This window comes from Neofelis nebulosa, chromosome 1, assembly GCF_028018385.1.
Source record: "Neofelis nebulosa isolate mNeoNeb1 chromosome 1, mNeoNeb1.pri, whole genome shotgun sequence".
In the NCBI taxonomy this organism is placed as follows: Eukaryota; Metazoa; Chordata; class Mammalia; order Carnivora; family Felidae; genus Neofelis; species Neofelis nebulosa.
Window position 1 is genome coordinate 54,637,388 of NC_080782.1, and position 18,824 is coordinate 54,656,211.

The 18,824-nt window shown below is 40.4% G+C and overlaps 1 long non-coding RNA gene across 1 annotated transcript in view; it reads right to left on the bottom strand.

Moving 5' to 3' along the window:
• The window catches only part of LOC131507579 (uncharacterized), a 220,811-nt gene extending 204,174 nt beyond the window's left edge, over positions 1–16,637 (bottom strand). Inside the window, exon 1 of the long non-coding RNA XR_009259563.1 lies at positions 16,004–16,637. This is a non-coding gene — a long non-coding RNA (uncharacterized LOC131507579). The remainder of the gene's footprint in view (positions 1–16,003) is intronic.
• Positions 16,638–18,824: the final 2,187 nt, after the last annotated feature.

Consider the following 18,824-nt stretch of genomic DNA (forward strand, 5'->3'; position numbering starts at 1 on the left):
TAGCTGCCTGGGAGAATATACAGACTTTTTAACTTTTTTTTTTTAATGTTTATTTTTGACGGAGAGAGAGACAGCACATGAGCCAGGGAAGGGCACAGAGAGAGGGAGACACAGAATTCGAAGCAGGCTCCAAGCTCTGAGCTGTCAGCACAGAGCCTGATGTGGGACTTGAGCCCATGAACTGCCAGATCATGGCCTAAGCTGAAGTCGGAGGTTTGACCGACTGAGCCACCCAGGTGCCCCTATTTTTCAACTTTTACATTCCAGATACATTGAAATCCCACTCAGACAAGAAAAGGAATCGGACTTTTACTACAGAGATTATAAAGCTGATATCCCTGACCCCACAACTCCAACAAGTTTCTTATATAAGCAAATGTTTAGTTTTGGCAGAACTATTTGGTCCCTAGCTCCTATGTTTTGGTCAATCTGAACATGAAATTTAATGGTTTCCCGAATAGGTAGCAAGAAGCAGGATGCAGTGAAAGCAGTTCTCAACTGGTCCTAAGGCAGCCTAGAAAGTTTGAGACTTATTGTCATTTCAACCTCATTTGGGGTTACAGGCAGGCATATTAAATGCAGTTAAGTAATCTTATCTGCATCCTTCAAGAAACGAGAGGGTTCGAGGAGATGCATGTGGTCCTGTTCTTGTCTCTGTTGTCTTTTTTTAGAAAACAGGGCTATTTACCCAATTGCAGAAGCCCACTTAGGAATGCAAAGAGCATAATAGATGATGCTAAACTATGATGCTAAACTGGCATTCAAAATGGCAAATGCCAAGGTGTCTTATGTAAGTAGATGGTGAGCATTTGGAAAAGGTTTTGAGGTCAATAGGTTAGGAACAGAAATAAGACTGCAAAGCCTCAAGGAATCCCTTCAATTTTAGCTCTATCTCCTTCCCAACCCTACATAGTTCCCCCAGATGACACTCCTGTCACTTCAGGCTTGGCATTGCCTGTCTGCAATACCAACCTTCCCTAGGATCCCACCCTTCACACTGCCTCTCAGTTTTGAAATTTACTTCATTTGAATTACTCTATTCATACCACATTGTTATCCTACCTTGACTTAACCCCTAAAGGTCATCTCTGTCTCATTCCTGCATCCCAGCAGCAGCTTACCAGCCTGACGGCTTAAAGCCTTGGTTTGTTACTGCTATTTTGAGCTTGTTCTATATTAAGAAACATACATGATTTTATCCTAAATGCTAGTTCCTATTAATTGCTATAGACTGCTTCAGGTGCTATGTTAGGAAGGATTCTGAGGTCTCATCCTAACTTAGTCAGAAAAGGATGTCTTGGCTGTTAGAAATATTTGCCATAGTCAATGGAGAGGAAAATGGAAAACATCTGCTATATATCTGCCAAACATCCTCTATATTACTAAATCCTGTGCTTTGTTTTAGTTATTTCCTCAAACACACACACACACACACACACATATACACACATAATTTTAAATGAGTGATTTTCGTTTTACGTTCTTACATCTAGTAGTTCAACCCACGTAATCAAAACAATTTTAACCACATGGTAGCAGCCTGGTGTTGCAAGTCCAGACATTTGAAAATGGGGTTTGTGAAATTAACTTGTAAAAAAACAAGAGTAATGTAACAAATTATAAAACATTTACATGTAATTTATGTTTACTAACCACATTGCCTCAAAAGATCTGGAATAAAAACAGTACAAAACAACTCACTTTGATGGACTAGAAGGGGAAGAAGATATGGTCTAAGCATGGCATAAGGTCTGGGAGGTCAAGCCTAAAGAATGGAAGGTCTTTGCCACACCCGGTTTAGAATCACCCAAGGAGATCCTGGAAAAAAGGGAGGTACCTCTGAAAGAAAAAGACACCAAAATCAAGTTGCGTTAGTTCAGGGCTTTCGAGGGTAGATGCTAACTATAGGAAACATCTTGTGAATGAGATGGTATTAGACTCTGTCCCAAAATGAATAACCTTGAAATTGAAATCCACAAAAAGAAAAATCATATGAGTTAAAGCTTCCGTAGTCTATCTTTAAACAGAATTTTGGGGAAAAATCTATTTAAAACAAGCATTTAGAAAAGCATCATTTCCCTGGCATGATTATAATGTGCTTCATGTTGGCAGGAAGACTTCATTTCCAGTGATATTTTCCAATTGTTAAAATAAAAAAAAAATCCCTGCCGCTTTCTTTGCAATCCATAATTTTGTATTTTTAATTTCGATAACTCAAGTGTCTCTAAGCAGAAATAAGCTGCATATTCATGAGCCCTGATTTGCTGTAATCATTATTTCTGAGGCTTTCTATCTGTGAAGACTCCAAGTACTTGAGTCCTTGTTCTCAGGCAATTATATTAGATTGGCTTGGAGCTGAGGGAGTTGGGAGACCCCACTTCTTCATTTTCTCTTTGAAGGGCTCTGTTGGTCTCTCTGAGGTCAACTTTCCTTGCTCCCAAACAGGGATGATAATTAGTGGGCTCAACACTGGCAGGAGGGATAAAAGTCTATTTAATATGTTAACTAGAGAACTGTTAACTTTTCATCAATCAGCCTTTGGTCATAGACAGCAAAGGGAAAACCAAAGGGAAAAAAAGGGTATATTAAATGTGCTGAGCAAAAAGTAAAGCAAGGAAAACATATATCAGCTATGTTTTGTATATGTGAAAAATAATGAATACAGAAATAAAAAATTAAAATAAAACATAGATGACCAAAGGGCAAAACAAAAATAATAAAATAAAATAACAAATTACTAGGAACAAAAGAAACATCTAGAAATCATCGATCTTCCTGTCTAAAACATGTCTTCTCTTGGTGGAAACAGCCCAGGTTTGGGGTTTGAAGAAATGGGAGTCTGAATGTCAGCTGTGCTACTTACCAGCTAGCTGTCCAAGCGCAAGTTCCTTAACTTCTAGGCTCTGCTTTCTTTGTCAGGACTGACACCCCCAATCTATGAGGGAATAGTCACACTTTCTTCTAAAGTTTTGTTGGCAGACTTAAATGAGATGTCTCAAAGCGTGTAGTGTGGAGTCTAGCACAAAGTATGCACTCAGTGAATGCTAGTGCCTTGTTCTGCCTGATTTCTCTTTTCTCCCTTCTGGCTAAATAGCTATTCTGTTTTTAAAGGCCTTACAGCTCCTCTTAGCAACCATTCCAGATTATAACAAATGTCCCATTTAGGTAGTTCTTCCTAAAAGTACCAGAAGAGATCTCTAAACATCATCTATCCCTTTGCCTGCGATTGGGCTTTCCTTGGGTATAATGGAGAGAGCACAAACTCGGGTTCAAAATCAGGCTCTGCTATTGACTTGAAAAATGACCTTGGATTCTCTAAACTTCAGTTTCTTCATCTGTAAAATGGGGGGTAAAATACCTATAACATAGGGTATTTTTTGGAATGTTTTTAACAATTGTATAAAAGGGCTTATTACAACAGTAACTGGACAATAAATGAACAATTAACGCTTCATGTTGTGACATGTACTGTAGTCTTCCAACTTCCCCAAGAAAATGCTACCAAGAAGAAACAACCCACATGGGGACTGTGTCCTTCCTTTCGGCAATTAGTTGGCCATAGTTATATGGCCATGTCATTCAGATCTAGAATCAGTTGAAATCAGTAGCTAGATTCCACCCAAAACCTCCATTTTTCAGATGTTTTAGTTAAAGCTTAGAGAGTTTAAGTCCCCTTCTGGAGTCACATAGCAAAGGAAATCTGAGATTTTTAAGGCCATGTGATCAAAATAACTGTGGGTCTTAGGGCAACTGCTCAGCTTTCTAGAACACCATAAATCTATGTCTTTAACAGTCCAATCCCAAACCATTTTTTCCTGTCTGTCAGTCTGGTTCTATATTTTTTAGGATAAGTTCAATTTGAAATATATGTTAGCAGCATATGAATTTGTTCACTGATTTATAGAATGAATCTCTACCAGGGAAACAATGACCTTTACTATGTAAACTCCTTGAAGATAAGGACTATGACTTAATCTTCAGATAGCTAAAAGTACTTAGTAAAATGCCTCCTAATCAGTATTCATCAAATAAATCATGGAGAATTATCTAATTGGGAATCTCCCTTAGTTTTGTTTTTCCCCTGGCTCCTTCCTTGCTGTGTCATTCATGAAAGACAGAGCATCTCTTTCCCCCTCTAAACCTTTGCACTTGTTCCTCTCCCTGCATCACTCTTCCCCACCGAGTCAATTAGTTGGCTCATTCTCTTTTAGTTCTGGGTTCAAGCTCCACTTTCTCCCAGAGAACATCACAGACTTTCCTTTGTAAACACCAGTTACTTACTATCCAACAACCCTGTAACTTCTTCAATTGTTCCCGTTCCACTCAGAATGACCAGATGGTGTCGTTTACATGAGCTATAGGAGAACATTACTTATCTGACCTGTTCTCTGCTACATGCTTAGGGCCTAGCCTTGTTCCCAGCAGCCAGGAAAGCCTAACACATATTCGTTGGAAAGTGAGCAAAAGAATGCAAAGCAAGAACACAGAGTGAATTTCTAATCTAGTGTCAGGAATTCATGAACCGACTCCTATTTGTCTTCAGTTACAGAGTTAGAAACTGTGAACTCAGTGCACTTGGTTTTCTTTCCTCATTATTTAAAAAATGAATCAACTAATTAAAGCATTCCAGGGTGCAAGTTTAGCACGGTGGTGGATTTTGAAGGCTTCAAGTCCCACTCTGAGGCTTCAGCTTGATCCCAGGTGAACGTTAAGGCTCCTAAAAATCAAGCTTGGTGATTGCACTGGAGAGTTTTGTGTTTCTTTTGAAAATGGAGCCTCATCTGCGATTCTAGAGATGAGCACTTGCACTTTAGATCGTTCTTGTTTGGTTACAGAGAAAGAGCATGTCGATTCCCAGGACAATGATTAAAAAGGCATTTCCCCCTCTTCTAATCTTTCTATATGAGTGAATCAGAGCTGACAGACCATTACAGCAGTACAGTACCCAGCTAACAATACTGACTGAAAAGCAACTACCTTGCTTATTTTCTGTTGACTTAATGATGGGACAGGCCCAAATGGAGCTGGCTCTTAGCTTTTAGTCCATAATCCTGTCATACTGCTTAACCACTACCATATTGGCCATGTAGAAAGAGATAGCAAGCTAAAAATAAAAGCCTGCCCAGGTATTTTGAAACTACCACAAGGCCGTATTACTCTTACATCTAGAGTTTTCTTCCTCACATCATACAAATGAATCAAATGAAAATATACCCCACATGCCTCATTAAAAGTAATTTTTGTGGGGCACCTGGGTGGCTGAGTCGGTTGAGTTCCAACTTCGGCTCAGGTCAAGATCTCGCAGTTCATTGAGTTCCAACCCCATGTCAGGCTCTGCGCTGACAGCTCAGAGGCTGGAGCCTGCTTCAGATTCTGTGTCAACCTCTCTCTGCCCCTCCCATGCTCATGCTCTGTCTCTGTTTCTATCTCTCAAAAATAAATAAATATTTTTAAAAAGTTTTCTTAAAAATGAAAGTAATTTTTGCTATATAAACATTCCTTTTTTAAAATTTATTTAAATGTCTTTTTTTTATCTTTTTGAGAGAGAAAGAGACAGAGACAGAGCATGAGCAGGGGAGGGGAAGAGAGAGAAGGAGACACAGAATCTGAAGCAGGCTCCAGGCTCTGAGCTGTCAGCACAAAACCCAAGGCAGGGCTCGAACTCACGAACCCCAAGATCATGATCTGAGCCAAAGTCGGTCACTTAACCAACTGAGACATCCAGGCGCCCCAGCTACAAAAACATTCTTAAGCATTTTATAAATTTCATCAAACTATCTGGCTTTATACAGCAAATTTATATCAGTAATCATCGCAAATTCCTATGAGGTGAGAAAATTAATCTAAAAAAGGTTGTCAAATTGAGTGAAATTTTATGACATACATTTCAGAATTATTATAATTGACAAAATATTGTGTTTTGTGAATATCTGGTTCAACATTTATTCCATTATGATTTTTTAGCTTTTTATTGTATTTTTGAGCCAATTAAAAGAATTTTTTTTTTCAGGTCTCAAACATAGCCCTTTAAAAAAAGCCCATAAACCCTAATCTCTTAGTAGATAAATCACTCCTGCATGTGCCTGATCCATTCAAAAGTCAGATTTAGAACTGATCACTTTCCATAGGTAATCGTTCCTCTACAGTAAAACCACCAGCAGATTAAACTGCAATTGTGCATAAAAACAAAATACATAATGTTTGATCTATGGAATAGAGAAATGAATAGTCTGTTGACCCTATTCGGTGAAAGACTTAATGGAGATGAGATAATTTTGACAGACCTAAAGACAGAATCTACCAAATAGTAGGTACTCACAATCATTAGTCCTCAATTTAGTTTATATTATATACAGTAGCCAGAAATGTATCTATTTCCTCAGCCTAAACCAAATATTCATGCACCTTCATTTGGTGGTGAAAGTGACTATATTCAAATATTTTACCTTAAATTTATGTTTCTTTTGTTTTCAACAATTTGGAAACTTCTGATACCCCAGAATCTTTTGTTAAAATTGTCATAACCGGTTTCAAAGAAACAGGTTGCGCACTATACTTTCTTATATATACGTACAGTGAAAGGGCTCACAGTTATCAATACTTTCTGAGAAAGTGTATGTGGGGTGTAAATGAGAAGACAAAATAAGCCAGGGCATGGGATATCCATATTCTCATTTCCAAACAGTTTGGTATTAGCATTCGGTGTCATTTGAAGCAACCTTTTTAAATCACATTGGTGATTAGGTAATTTTCCTCTTCAGCTATCCAATTTTTCAGAAGCTCATCCCTTGAATTGAGTGTATTAATATTAAAGCTTGCAAAATAGCGACCTTGGAAAAAATGTATGCTCTGACTTTTCCCCTTTCAGAAGTGACTTCATAAGTGGCTGCAGCCCTCTGATGCCCAATCAGCTGAATCGCAATGACAATAATTAATATTTATCAAGCACATGTAATATGCCAACACTGTGCTTTACATACATTACTTCATTTAATTTCTACAGCAGCACTATGAAGCAGATACTCTCTCCATCCTATAAATGAGAGAACTGACACTTAAAGTCTAAGCAAGCTGTAAAATCTGACAGCTGGCAAACAGTGCAAGCCACATTAAAAGCCAAGAAGCTGACCAAAGAGCTCACACTCCTACCTTCCAGACTACAGTCACTTCTTCTCTTAAGGGGATAATTTAATCCGACTGATTATTTAACAGGCCCAGGTAAAATTCTAAGAGAATGGAATTTTTCTTTTTTTCAGTGGACCAATAATCCTGAGATTATGATATAAAAACACTACAGCCTGAACTCCCCAAACCTAAACTGATGCTCTCTCATTGTCAGACATTCAATAAGATTTAATTGGCAGTGTTATGCAGACAAAACCTTTCTGGATACGGCAAGGGTTGGGGTGTCCAGGCATCCTCATATCGACGGCATCAGCTTAAAAGATGTACGCTAAGAAAGCTACAGCTTTTAATCTTCAACGTAAATATTGATTGACCTCTTTTTTCCTCCAACTTTTCAAAAAGATGTGGAAAGAAAATAAAAGGGTGAGCCAAGCTGAGAACACGATCAAGAAGAAGAGGGGGGGAAATACCACTATCGGGTGCTGCTTGGTTTCACGTTTCTCCAGTGAACTACTCTATCCTGATAGCTATCTGAATAACTCCACTTGACTTGGGTGATTTGTCAGGAAAACTGATAGCCATAGAACTGGGAATATCCTTTGAACTTGCAAAAGTCTGCATTATCTTCTTGAAGCTTCCTTTTGCATCTTTTTTAAACACAAGAAAGGGAAGCACAAAAAGGTTCACTAGGATTCAGCAGAGTTCCTCATCTACCTTGGTGTTAGCCCATTCAAGCTATCGTCGCAAACACCACACACTGGTGCCTTATCAATCATAGAAATTAGTTTCTCATAGTTCTGAAAACTGAAGGTCCAAGATAGGTTACCCCCATGGTCAGGTTCTGGGGAAGGCCCTCTTCCAGGTTAGACTGCCAGATTCTCACTGTGTCCACACAAGGTAGAAGGGGTGAGTTAGCTCTCTAGACTTTCTTTTATAGGGGCATGGATCTCACTCCTGAGAGCAGAGACCTTGTCACCTAATCCCAAAGGCCCCATCTCCTGATACCATCACATGGGGCACTGGGATTTCAACATGTGAATGTGGGAGGACACGAACATCAGACCATAGTACTTTCCTAGATAGGTATAATCTCACTCCCTCCTCCCTCTCTCTCTCTCTGTCTGTCATACACACACACACACACACACACACACACACACACACACATGCAAAATAACCTTTATTTATTTCACAATTACATGTGCACTCCAGCTACCTAAGGGCTTTTATGATTCTAATATGTATACATTTCCACATGTTTTCATCAAACATTTACTGAATTCCTATTACATCCTAGATGCTATGAAACAACATCAAGTATACAACATGAATAATCTATAGTTCTTATTGGATTTTGGAGAGTCTTTGTTTAAGGAGACATAGAAAAAAAAGGTCAATTTTTTTGAGTACTTACATGTCCAGCAGAGTGATTTCCATTTATGCTCTCACTTAGTCATCACAAGACCCTCATGATGTAGATAATAATTTTTTTTTTCCATTTTCCAGTTGTGGTAACTGAAGCTTACATAAGGCAAGTAATGACAAGATCCAGGTGATGAATTATTGCCACTATAACTAGTAGAAGCTCACATATATATTAAGCACTTACTGTGAGCCAAGAATTGTTCCAAGCACCTTCCACGGATTAGTTGATTTACTCTTACAATCTTCCTTCTACCAATAAGGAATCAGGATCACAGAGATGTTAAATAAGTTCTCCAAAGTTACCCAACCAGCAGATGGCTGAGCTGGGAGGCAAACCCCAGCATTACGATACCAGTTGTTCTTAAAAACTCACAGACTCAAGTCTGACCATCCCCAAATTCATGCTCATCACCATGATGAAACTGAAAAGCAATGTAGGGCGTCCTTAATTATGATAATGTGTTCATCTTCCTGGTCAGAATACTAATGAGAGAAGAAAACTTAAGGACAACAGTTTATTTCAACAGATAATAACCGTCTTTTGGAATGCTGTCTGACCTCAATCTATAAATTATACTCAGAAGTTATAAAATTCAGAAACAAAACTAGGGCTCCACTAAATTGCCATTACCTGGTTCAGTTTGCCACCTATTTTTCCTGTTTATAACAAAGGACTGAGTGACTAATAGTCAATTACTACATAATAATGCTTTCCACCTATGAGTAGTATATTCCATATGCTCCATGAGAGCAAAAGTTAGGTCCATTTTTACTCCCCACTTCGTTTCACAAATTGGGCATCATGATTGGCACATCGTAGTCCCTCAATAATTTTTTATTGGCTATATGTTGAGAAAACCTTTCTGAACAAGCACTTAAGAGGATTTCCAGAGCTGGGACTAGGGCAAATGAGGCACCCATCTTGACTGCAAATTTTAAGGAGGCACCAAAAAGCTGCTTTTGCCTCAGGCTCCAAGTTGGCTTAGCAAGGCATTTAACAGATCCTGTCTTTACAAAAAAGTTTGGTACTTTGTTCATATGGATTATTGTACATTTATTTTTTCTCTGCCCTTATTAGATACATTCTGGTTACACACAAACTCAATAAAAGCAATGTAAGGCAAGAATATAAAGAAATGACTCAGACATGGATCCTATCTTCCTGGACTCACAGGGAAGTAGATTATTTTATTGTGAACACAAATACAGTACAGAGTAGAAAGGGATGCATGCCATAAGAAAATCATACCTAAATTTCTATTATTTTTGAAGCAAAAGGGTCAGAATTATAACATCCAGTTGGAATAAGAAATTTTTATTTCTAAATCCTAACTAAACTGATTTCTTTTCTATAATAAATCTAGAAAAGACTCAAATGCCATCCCACAAATAAAACCAGTGAAACTTCTTTTTTTTTCTTTTTTTCAATGAAACTTCTAATGTTGGAATATGGAGAACAGTTATTTTAAAACCTTATGTGTGATTCCTATCTTAGAAAACTTGGAGCTCAATCTAGCTGTAATTTACTGAGATTGCAAAAAACCTACTAATTCTCAAGGATTTAGTGAGAATGGTTCACCATCCAGTTAAGCTAACCTGGGCTCCAAACAGTTCTACCTTTCGGCTGGGTGGTCTTGGGCTAATTGCTAAACTTCTCTGACCCGCAGTTTTCTCCAATGTAAAATGAGAGGTAATAATACTTAGTTCATAAGGATGTTATGAGAATGAAATGAAACAATTTATGTAGAGTGCCTGGTGCGTGGTGGTTACCGAGGCAGTGCCCCCACGGGTTTAATTAAAGCTTTGGCTCTCTGCCTCTCAGTGAACAAAAAACTTTGAGTGTCATAATTAATGGAAGAAGTCCAAAGGAATAGAATGTCAAAACCACGAGCCAGATAGAAACGAATGAGCTGGCATCCTTTCCAAACTCTTGGCTTTTTTTTTTTTTTCCTCCTAAATTTAGATTTTTCTGAGTGCTTAAAAAGTGGCCCGAGGCTGCCATCTAGTGGTTGAATGAATGAACACCAAGCCCTTGTATTTAAGAACCAGAGCTATGAATCCTTCCAAAGGGGCTTCTAATGTAAAAAAACACCTCCTCCACACAAGACTTGATTGGTAGCAAAGTGCCGGCTTCCTTGAGCACAGAAGTAAAGCTACTGACACATTTCCTTGAGTTCCCTTCAACTCTGTGCCCCACATTTCCAAAGGTCTTGGCCCCACCATCCTGTCAAAACCTAGGTCAGCCACCTATCACCTTGAAAAGACTGAGTAATTTACACTGTTATTTCTAAAATTTCCTAATGCAAGATCATTCCATGAGATATGTGCACTTTAATTTTTATTTAATTTGGATTTTCTTCTATTTTGCATTTCGTTTTATTCTGCATTCAGTTAAGGACACAATTGCTTCAAGGCAGTGGCTCTCAAACTATGGTAGGTATCAGAATCATCCTGAGGGCTTTTTAAAATACAGAATACTGGACCCCATTGCTACACTTTTGGAAACATGGATTTCTAACAAGTTCCCAGATGATAAAATGCCATCGGTCTGGGGGATCACAGTTTAGTCCCCACTTCTAATGACAGAATTTCACTTTTTAAAGGAGCTCCTTTACAGACTTTCTTACGCTATTTCCTATACTTCTGAAATCCATCCATTCTCTCCATCCCCACAGCCACCTTTGCACTAGTGACCGCTGCGTCTCTCCTCTACTCCTGCAACAGTCTCCCTCAGTTTTGCCCCCTCTAGCAGATTCTTCATATATAGACTTAAGTCATCAAAAGCGTATCACTATCCAGCCCCATCAAAGGCTTCCAATGGACCTCAGGACCCAATTCAAACATATCCTTCAAGACCTTTTATAATCTAGCCCCTACTTTATGTCCATCCCACTCTACCCAGTTCTGCACATTACTCATTGTGCTCGTTCTAGCCTAGTGGTTCTCAAAGTGTGGTCCCCAGATGAGCAGCATCAGCATCACCTGACAACTTGTTAGAAATGCAAATTCTTCAGCCTTCTTAGGCCTGCTGATACAGAACGCTTGGGGTAAGCTGCAGCTGTCTACATTTAACAAATCTCCAGGAGATTCTGATGCAGCCGACGTTTAAGAACCACTGCCCCTGCCATCTTCAACCATTTGCCAAACATGTCATACCTTCCCTCTCACTGCCACAGTTTTGCACATGCCTCTCCTGGAAGCGTTCAGCCCTACCGCCTTACCATGACAAGTCCTCACTGCTCCTTACTTATGTTAATCACTTCTTCCCAGATAATTTCCCTGTCCCCAGTCTAGATTCCAGGCTCATGTTAGGAATTTCACAGCACCCCGCACCTCCCTCAGCACCCAAGTCATTACTATAATATAATGTAAGTTGAGTGCTCACATGTCTCCATCCTTGTCCAGGTGCTGACTACTTGTTATCATATGCATATTGTATCTCAAATGCCTAGGGCAGGGCCTGGCTCAGAACAGGTGTCCAGTATTTGCTGAATGAATAAGTATCACATGAACAGTTGCCTTCTCCACTTGGCACCATATGTAAGACATAAAAAAGATGAGTAGTGATGAGTAAGATATTTTCTCACTCAGACATTATCTGGCCTTGGAAGAAGCTCATTGATTTCAAAGTGAATTGTGAGTAGCTCTGGTCTGAATAACCTATTGCTGTTGTAAGTCAGCCTTAGAATAACAATGTGACGGGGGCGCCTGGGTGGCGCAGTCAGTTGAGCGTCCGACTTCAGCCAGGTCACGATCTCGCGGTCCGTGAGTTCGAGCCCCGCATCAGGCTCTGGGCTGATGGCTCGGAGCCTGGAGCCTGTTTCCGATTCTGTGTCTCCCTCTCTCTCTGCCCCTCCCCCGTTCATGCTCTGTCTCTCTCTTTCCCAAAAATAAATAAAAAACGTTTAAAAAAAAAAAAAAAAAAAAGAATAACAATGTGACGTGAGCAATGCTTTGTTTAAGTTCAACCAACACACTGAGGTCTTATGACCTCTGTCAGGCACTGAGCTAGGAACACCAAATCTAAGGAGCACCTAATCTCTCATGCGTTACAGGCCCACAAACAATTAGAATAGTGCCACAGGATCACAGGGGAGGTAGAAATAGTGTGGACCATTCTGGAAAGTCTTCAGCAAGAAAAGTGAGTTAAGCCATTGTAATCGGTTGAATAATGCCCCCCCCCCCAAGAGATATATTTAAGTCCTAACATCCAGTTTCTGTGAATGTGATATCATTTGGAAAAGGGGTCTATGCAGATGTAATTAAGGATTTTGTGATGAGATCACCCTGGATTTAGAGTGGGCCCTAAATTCAATGACTAGTAGTATTCTTCTAAGAGAAAGGAGAGGGAGGGTGGGTGGCTCAGTTGGTTGAGCATCCGACTTCAGCTCAGGTCATGATCTCATGGTTCATGGGTCCGAACCCTGCATCAGGCTCTGTGCTGACAGCTCAGAGCCTGGAGTCTGCTTCGGATTCTGTGTCTCTCCCTCTCTCTGCCCTCCCCTGCTCATGCTCTGTCTCTCTCTGTCTCTCAAAAATAAATAAACATTAAAAGAAGAGGGAGACTTGAGAAGAGGAGAAATGAGGAAAAGATCACATGAGGATCGAGGAAGAAGCTGGAGTGACAGGGCAAGGAATGCCAAGGATTTCTGGCCCCCACCAGAAGCTGGGAGAGGGGCTCAAAGTCTCCAAAAGGAACCAATTCTGCCAACATCTTAATTTTGGACTTCTGGCCTCCAGAACTGTGTGACAGCATAAATTTCTGTTGTGTTAAGTCACCAAATGTGTGATAATTTGTAACGGTGGCCCCAGGAAACTAAAACAGCCTTGAAGGGTGAATTGAAAGTAAGCTGCTAGTCAATGAAAATGGAAAGCACAAAGGTACAATCTCATTAAATCATGTGTTTCCCCCCCACACACACACACAAATCCAGTGAATAAATGAGCAGAAGACATGAATAGACACTTTTCCAAAGAAGACATTCAGATGGCCAACACACACATGAAAAGATGCTCAACATCACTCATCATCAGGGAAATACAAATCAAAGCCACACTGAGATACCACCTCACGCCGGTGACAGTGGCTAAAATGAACAGGAAACAACAGATGCTGGCAAGGATGTGAAGAAACGGAAACGCTCTTGCACTGTTGGTGGGAATGCAAACTGATGCAGCCTCTCTGGAAAACAGTGTGGAGGTTCCAGGGATACAGGAGTGCTGATGCATAGGGGCACTTGTACCCCAATGTTTATAGCAGCATTTTCAACAATAGCCAAATTATGGAAAGAGCCTAAGTGTTCATCAACTGATGAATGGATATAGAAAATGAGGTTTATGTATACAATGGAATATTACTTGGCAATGAGAAAGAATGAAATCATGCCATTTGCAGCAAGATGGATGGAACTGAAAGGTATTATGCTGGGTGAAATAAGTCAGAGAAGGACAGGTATCATTTTCACTCATATGTGGATCTTGAGAAACTTAACAGAAGACCATGGGGAAAGGGATGGGGGAAAAAATAGTTACAGAGAGGGAGGGAGGCAAACCACAAAAGACTCTTAAAAACAGAGAACAGGGGCGCCTGGGTGGCTCGATCAGTTAAGCGTCCAACTTCGGCTCAGGTCATGATCTCACGGTCCGTGAGTTCAAGCCCCACGTCGGGCTCTGGGCTGATGGCTCGGAGCCTGGAGCCTGCTTCCGATTCTGTGTCTCCCTCTCTCTCTGCCCCTCCCCTGTTCATGCTCTGTCTCTCTCTGTCTCAAAAATAAATAAAAGTAAAAAAAAAAAAAACAACAGAGAACAAACTGGGGGTCGATAGGGGAGGAGAGAGGATAAAACGGTTGATGGGCATTGAGGAGGGCACCTGTTAGGATGAGCACTGGGTGTTGTATATAAGCCAATTGACAATAAAATAGATTCATAAGAAAAATCATGTGTTCTGAAGACACCAAGAAATCTAATGAAAGAACCAATAAATCAACTCAAAAGGTAGGATATCACTGATTTGTGCAGGGCTGTGAATCTTATGCTGTGTTAGAAACTGGAATCATATTAAGAGGTATTGGATGTTATTACAGGCAGCAAACTCAGAAATAGGAGAATTATAATAGCTATTATCATTGTTCTTAACCAGACACAGGAGAGGAAAGGAACACTTTAATACCAGCCAGGCCTTGAACCCAATCTCAAGAGCAGAAATCTAATAATCAAGTTGAACTAGGTAGAAGCTTTCTTTCTCCTAAGCCTCAGACCAAAACAGACTCTGAGGCCTGTTCTCCCTATTTACTCCCTCGACTTCCAATGCTCTTTGCCACTATGCTGCAATGAAAGAAAACTGTTAAAATCTAAACTGAGGCACCTTAACATTTTCAAAACTTAAGCTGAGCAGACATTGATTGGAATCAGGCAGTGCCAAACGGTCAGTGGTTAGGAGTTGCTCCACTGACAGGCACTAGGGGAGAGGCTTTTAGAGAGGAGACCTAAAAGCAAAGAAGGAAATTATTTGATTGGTGATAGCTTAAGTGCTTGCCTTATTTGGGAATGCCTGGTTGGCTGTTTGTGATTGTTCTTCAGTTTGATTTTCTCGGGTTCCAGTGCATTGGCCCTGGCTCAGGTTTTGGTTTGCTCAGCAGGCTAACAAGCATTAGAGGTACCCCAGTCTAACGGCCAGCTTGTGTAATTACTTTAACAAAACCAAGCCCACACCCTGTGGCATCACCAAAAACGGAGCCAGAGAGTTCCAGAAGGATTGTGTTTACTGGCACTGGGGCACCTAGGCCATTGTTCTGGGACTGGCTTCAATATGGAAAAAAGAGATGGTTAAGAACAGTTACACCCACTCTGGTACATGTCACTGCCCTCTCAAACTTGCCACAGGTTGCCTGTTGTAAATTTTACATATATAAATACACATGTATACTTACACACATACTATGTACACACAGATATATGTATACATATATATATATACATATATATATAAAGCAAATACAATTTGCGTTAAAGAATTTCTTTATTACTTCCTATTCACTGAAGGGTTCTTTTCTTTTCTTTTTAGCTAAAATCACAGTTACTTCATAGCTAGCACACAGGATGGTATCTAAATGGTTGAATTCTAGGCTTTTGAAAACATTCAGTTGTTAGTAAGATACTCTCTATCTTCTTTGACAGATCCTGTAAAGTACTTAATTGTGAAATGTTGTTTGCTCACAGCATCTTTTCATAAATAACTGCAAAATAAGCTATTTCAAATGAAAAGAAGATAAACAGTGATATTTTTAACCCAAGAAAGAACTCTTCAGTCTACTTACTTTGAAACACATGATCTGTCTTAGCCAAGATTTAATTTTATCCTGAAGGTGGTCCTTCTCAGCCTCCAAACCAAATGCCCCCATCATCCTATCCCCAGAAATGTCATTCGTACTACACCCCGAGCCACAGGACTCACCAGTCTGGATTTGATCCATTTCCCCAACTAAGTCACGTGGCGCACACACATCTGTGATGCTCCTTCCTCTGTGACACCTGCCAACACAGCCGGAAGCCCTTGATCAACATAAGACGTGAGAGGCAAGGGAAGCAGGTCCTCTCTGAGCCAGTTCTTGCAATGACAATGTAGAGCCAAACTCAAACGGAGTCATTATGTCAGGGGAAAAATGGAGACAGTCAATGCAGGTGTATAAAAAAGAACAAAAGTTAACCTCACCTCACAGGAATTCACAACTCTCCTCAGAGATCAGCAGAGGATGCCAGCCAAACCCCAAACACCAAGGCTCTTCACAGCATCTCTGGACTTCCTTGTTGCCCTGACTCAGCCACCCTATTCCAGATAAGGAAAAAGACCACCTGGCAACCAATCAGCTGAACAAGCCAGATAACTTCTGCATTTACCCTATAAAAGTCCTTCAGTCTGTGAGCAACTTGGAACTCATTGCTCCATAGTCTTGAGTTTCTGGGCTTGCACGTCAAAACTGTTGCAATGAACTCATCTTTCTGCTTTGTTTTGCTCAGTATGCAGAGTTTGGTTTTGCACAATAACCTGGTTCCTGGAGAAAGCAGGGACCACAGGAGAGAGAATGTGCTTCATTAGTCTTTTCCTGCTCCATACTAGTCTATATCATCTAGACTCAACCTGCCCTCACCCCTTTTCCCATTGTGCTGTTTAAACTCACTTCTACTTCTCGAACACTATAATGCCCCACCCCCCCATAGTTCTAAACGTCAAGGGCCAACAAACTAAAGTTTTCATAGCAATAAATAGTCTGCCCTCTCTGCAGCGAAAAAGATCAAGTCTCTTTTGGTTCAACAAGCCTTAAAAACATCCTAGTTTCATTTTCAGTCAGGCCATAGTGAGACAGGGGGACAACATCTCAAACATACATGTTCTATGTGACACTTAATTGTCCAAGTGTGTAAGAAATTTCACAAGTATTTCCCTTTAACCCAGCTCTGTCATCATTTCCTTTTCCAAAGTTACATGGGAATCTTGGGAGCTTACCAGCACCTGAAAAATCAACAGAAGTCATCTAATCTTCAGTCCATTGTGACTGTTGCCACTATCCTCACTGTCTGCTTTTGCAGGACCCCCTGAGGTGGGCAGTTCCACTGCTACCATGTCAATGGTGCACAAGAGACTTTGCCTACCTAGCTCAGTAGCCCCAGAATTCTGCTTCCTGGCAATACTGATTTTGCTAGACTTCTGTACTGCCCTAGAATGAGTGGACAAAAGTTAACAACCTGCCTGCTACTTCTGTCTCTATGAATTTTCTCCAGTGAACACTGCTGTCCCAGATCTGATGTGTATGCTCTCTGGTTATCTGCCTTTGCATGTATATCGCACCCCCTATGCCAGAAAAAAGGGGAAAAAATGAATCTCTGGAGTAAGAATCACTTCATTCTTTTATGGCAATCTTGTATTATCCAATACTCCAAAGCCATGCAAGATGACTAAGGGCATTTTGGGGGCAACTGGGTGGCTCAATTGGTTAAGCATCCAACTCTTGATTTTAGCTCAGGTCATAATCTCACACATCAGGCTCTGCGCTAACAACACACAGAGCCTGCTTGGAATTCTCTCTCTCTCTCTCTCTCTCTCTCTCTCTCTCAACAAATAAATATTTTTTAAAAAAGACTAAGGACACTTTGGACTTCTTCTAAGGTGGCTGACTGAATACAGGTGTTCCATAAACAATCGTAAAATAAATACAATAGTAAATCAATAGTAAAATAAATACAAACAATATCATTCTAAAATGCAAAGAGAATGGAAGGAAGCTGATGAAGAAGTTAACACATTTTTGAAAGATGAAAAGCTAACTGATTCACCAGAGTGGAGAAAGCTTAAAACCTGACTTCAGGAAAAAGATTATACCCCCAAAGAAAACCTATTCAGTCAGAGAAAGACAGAAAGACAAAAAGAAGGGAGGGAAAGGAGGGATGGAAGGAAAGAAAGGAAGAAGGAAGGAAGGACACAGATGTAAGGGTAGGGAAGGGAGAAAAGGAGAAGAGAGAAGCACACAGGAACTGAAGGCTCCAAGTACCTCAGAAAACAGAGTGAGATGTGGTGATCATTTAAAAATCTGTATAAGGAGTCATTAAACCCCCATATCCCCATGACCACACCACAGCCAGGAATTTACTTTTCCCAGACCACCACAAGACACTGCAGGACTTATTCTATAAAGACACTGAAGCAGAGAGATCCTGGACTCTGGAACACTGGGCACTGAGGAGAGAAGGGGCAGGGCACCTAACTGGAAACAGGGGGACTGAGAATTCCCCCTCCCTATCTCACTCCCAAAACACTGTCAGCTAAACTTTTTTTTTTTTATTCTGCAGGCATAATATTAGAGGATCCCTTGGTGGAGAAAATGAATGCTCACTAAGAAGTTCTATAATAATTTTTGAAAAAAGTTTGGGGATGTATCCCCAGTTGTCTGATCACTAACACAGCAGAGGTCATTACGTGCAATCACCTTGGTATAACTGACATTTTGGACCATATGATTCTTTGTTGTGGGGCCTGTCCTGTGCATTAGAAGATATCTGGCAGCATCCCTGGACTCTACCACTAAAAGACATAGCTCTTCCCCAGTGGTGACAATCAAATATTATTCCAGGAGCAACTTGGTGGCTCAGTCAGTTGAGCATCCAACTCTTTTTTGTTGCTGTTGTTAAGGTTTATTTATTTTTTGAGAGAGAGAGACAGAGCACAAGCAGGGGAGGGGCAGAGAGAGAAGGAGACAAAGAATCAGAAGCAGGGTCCAGGC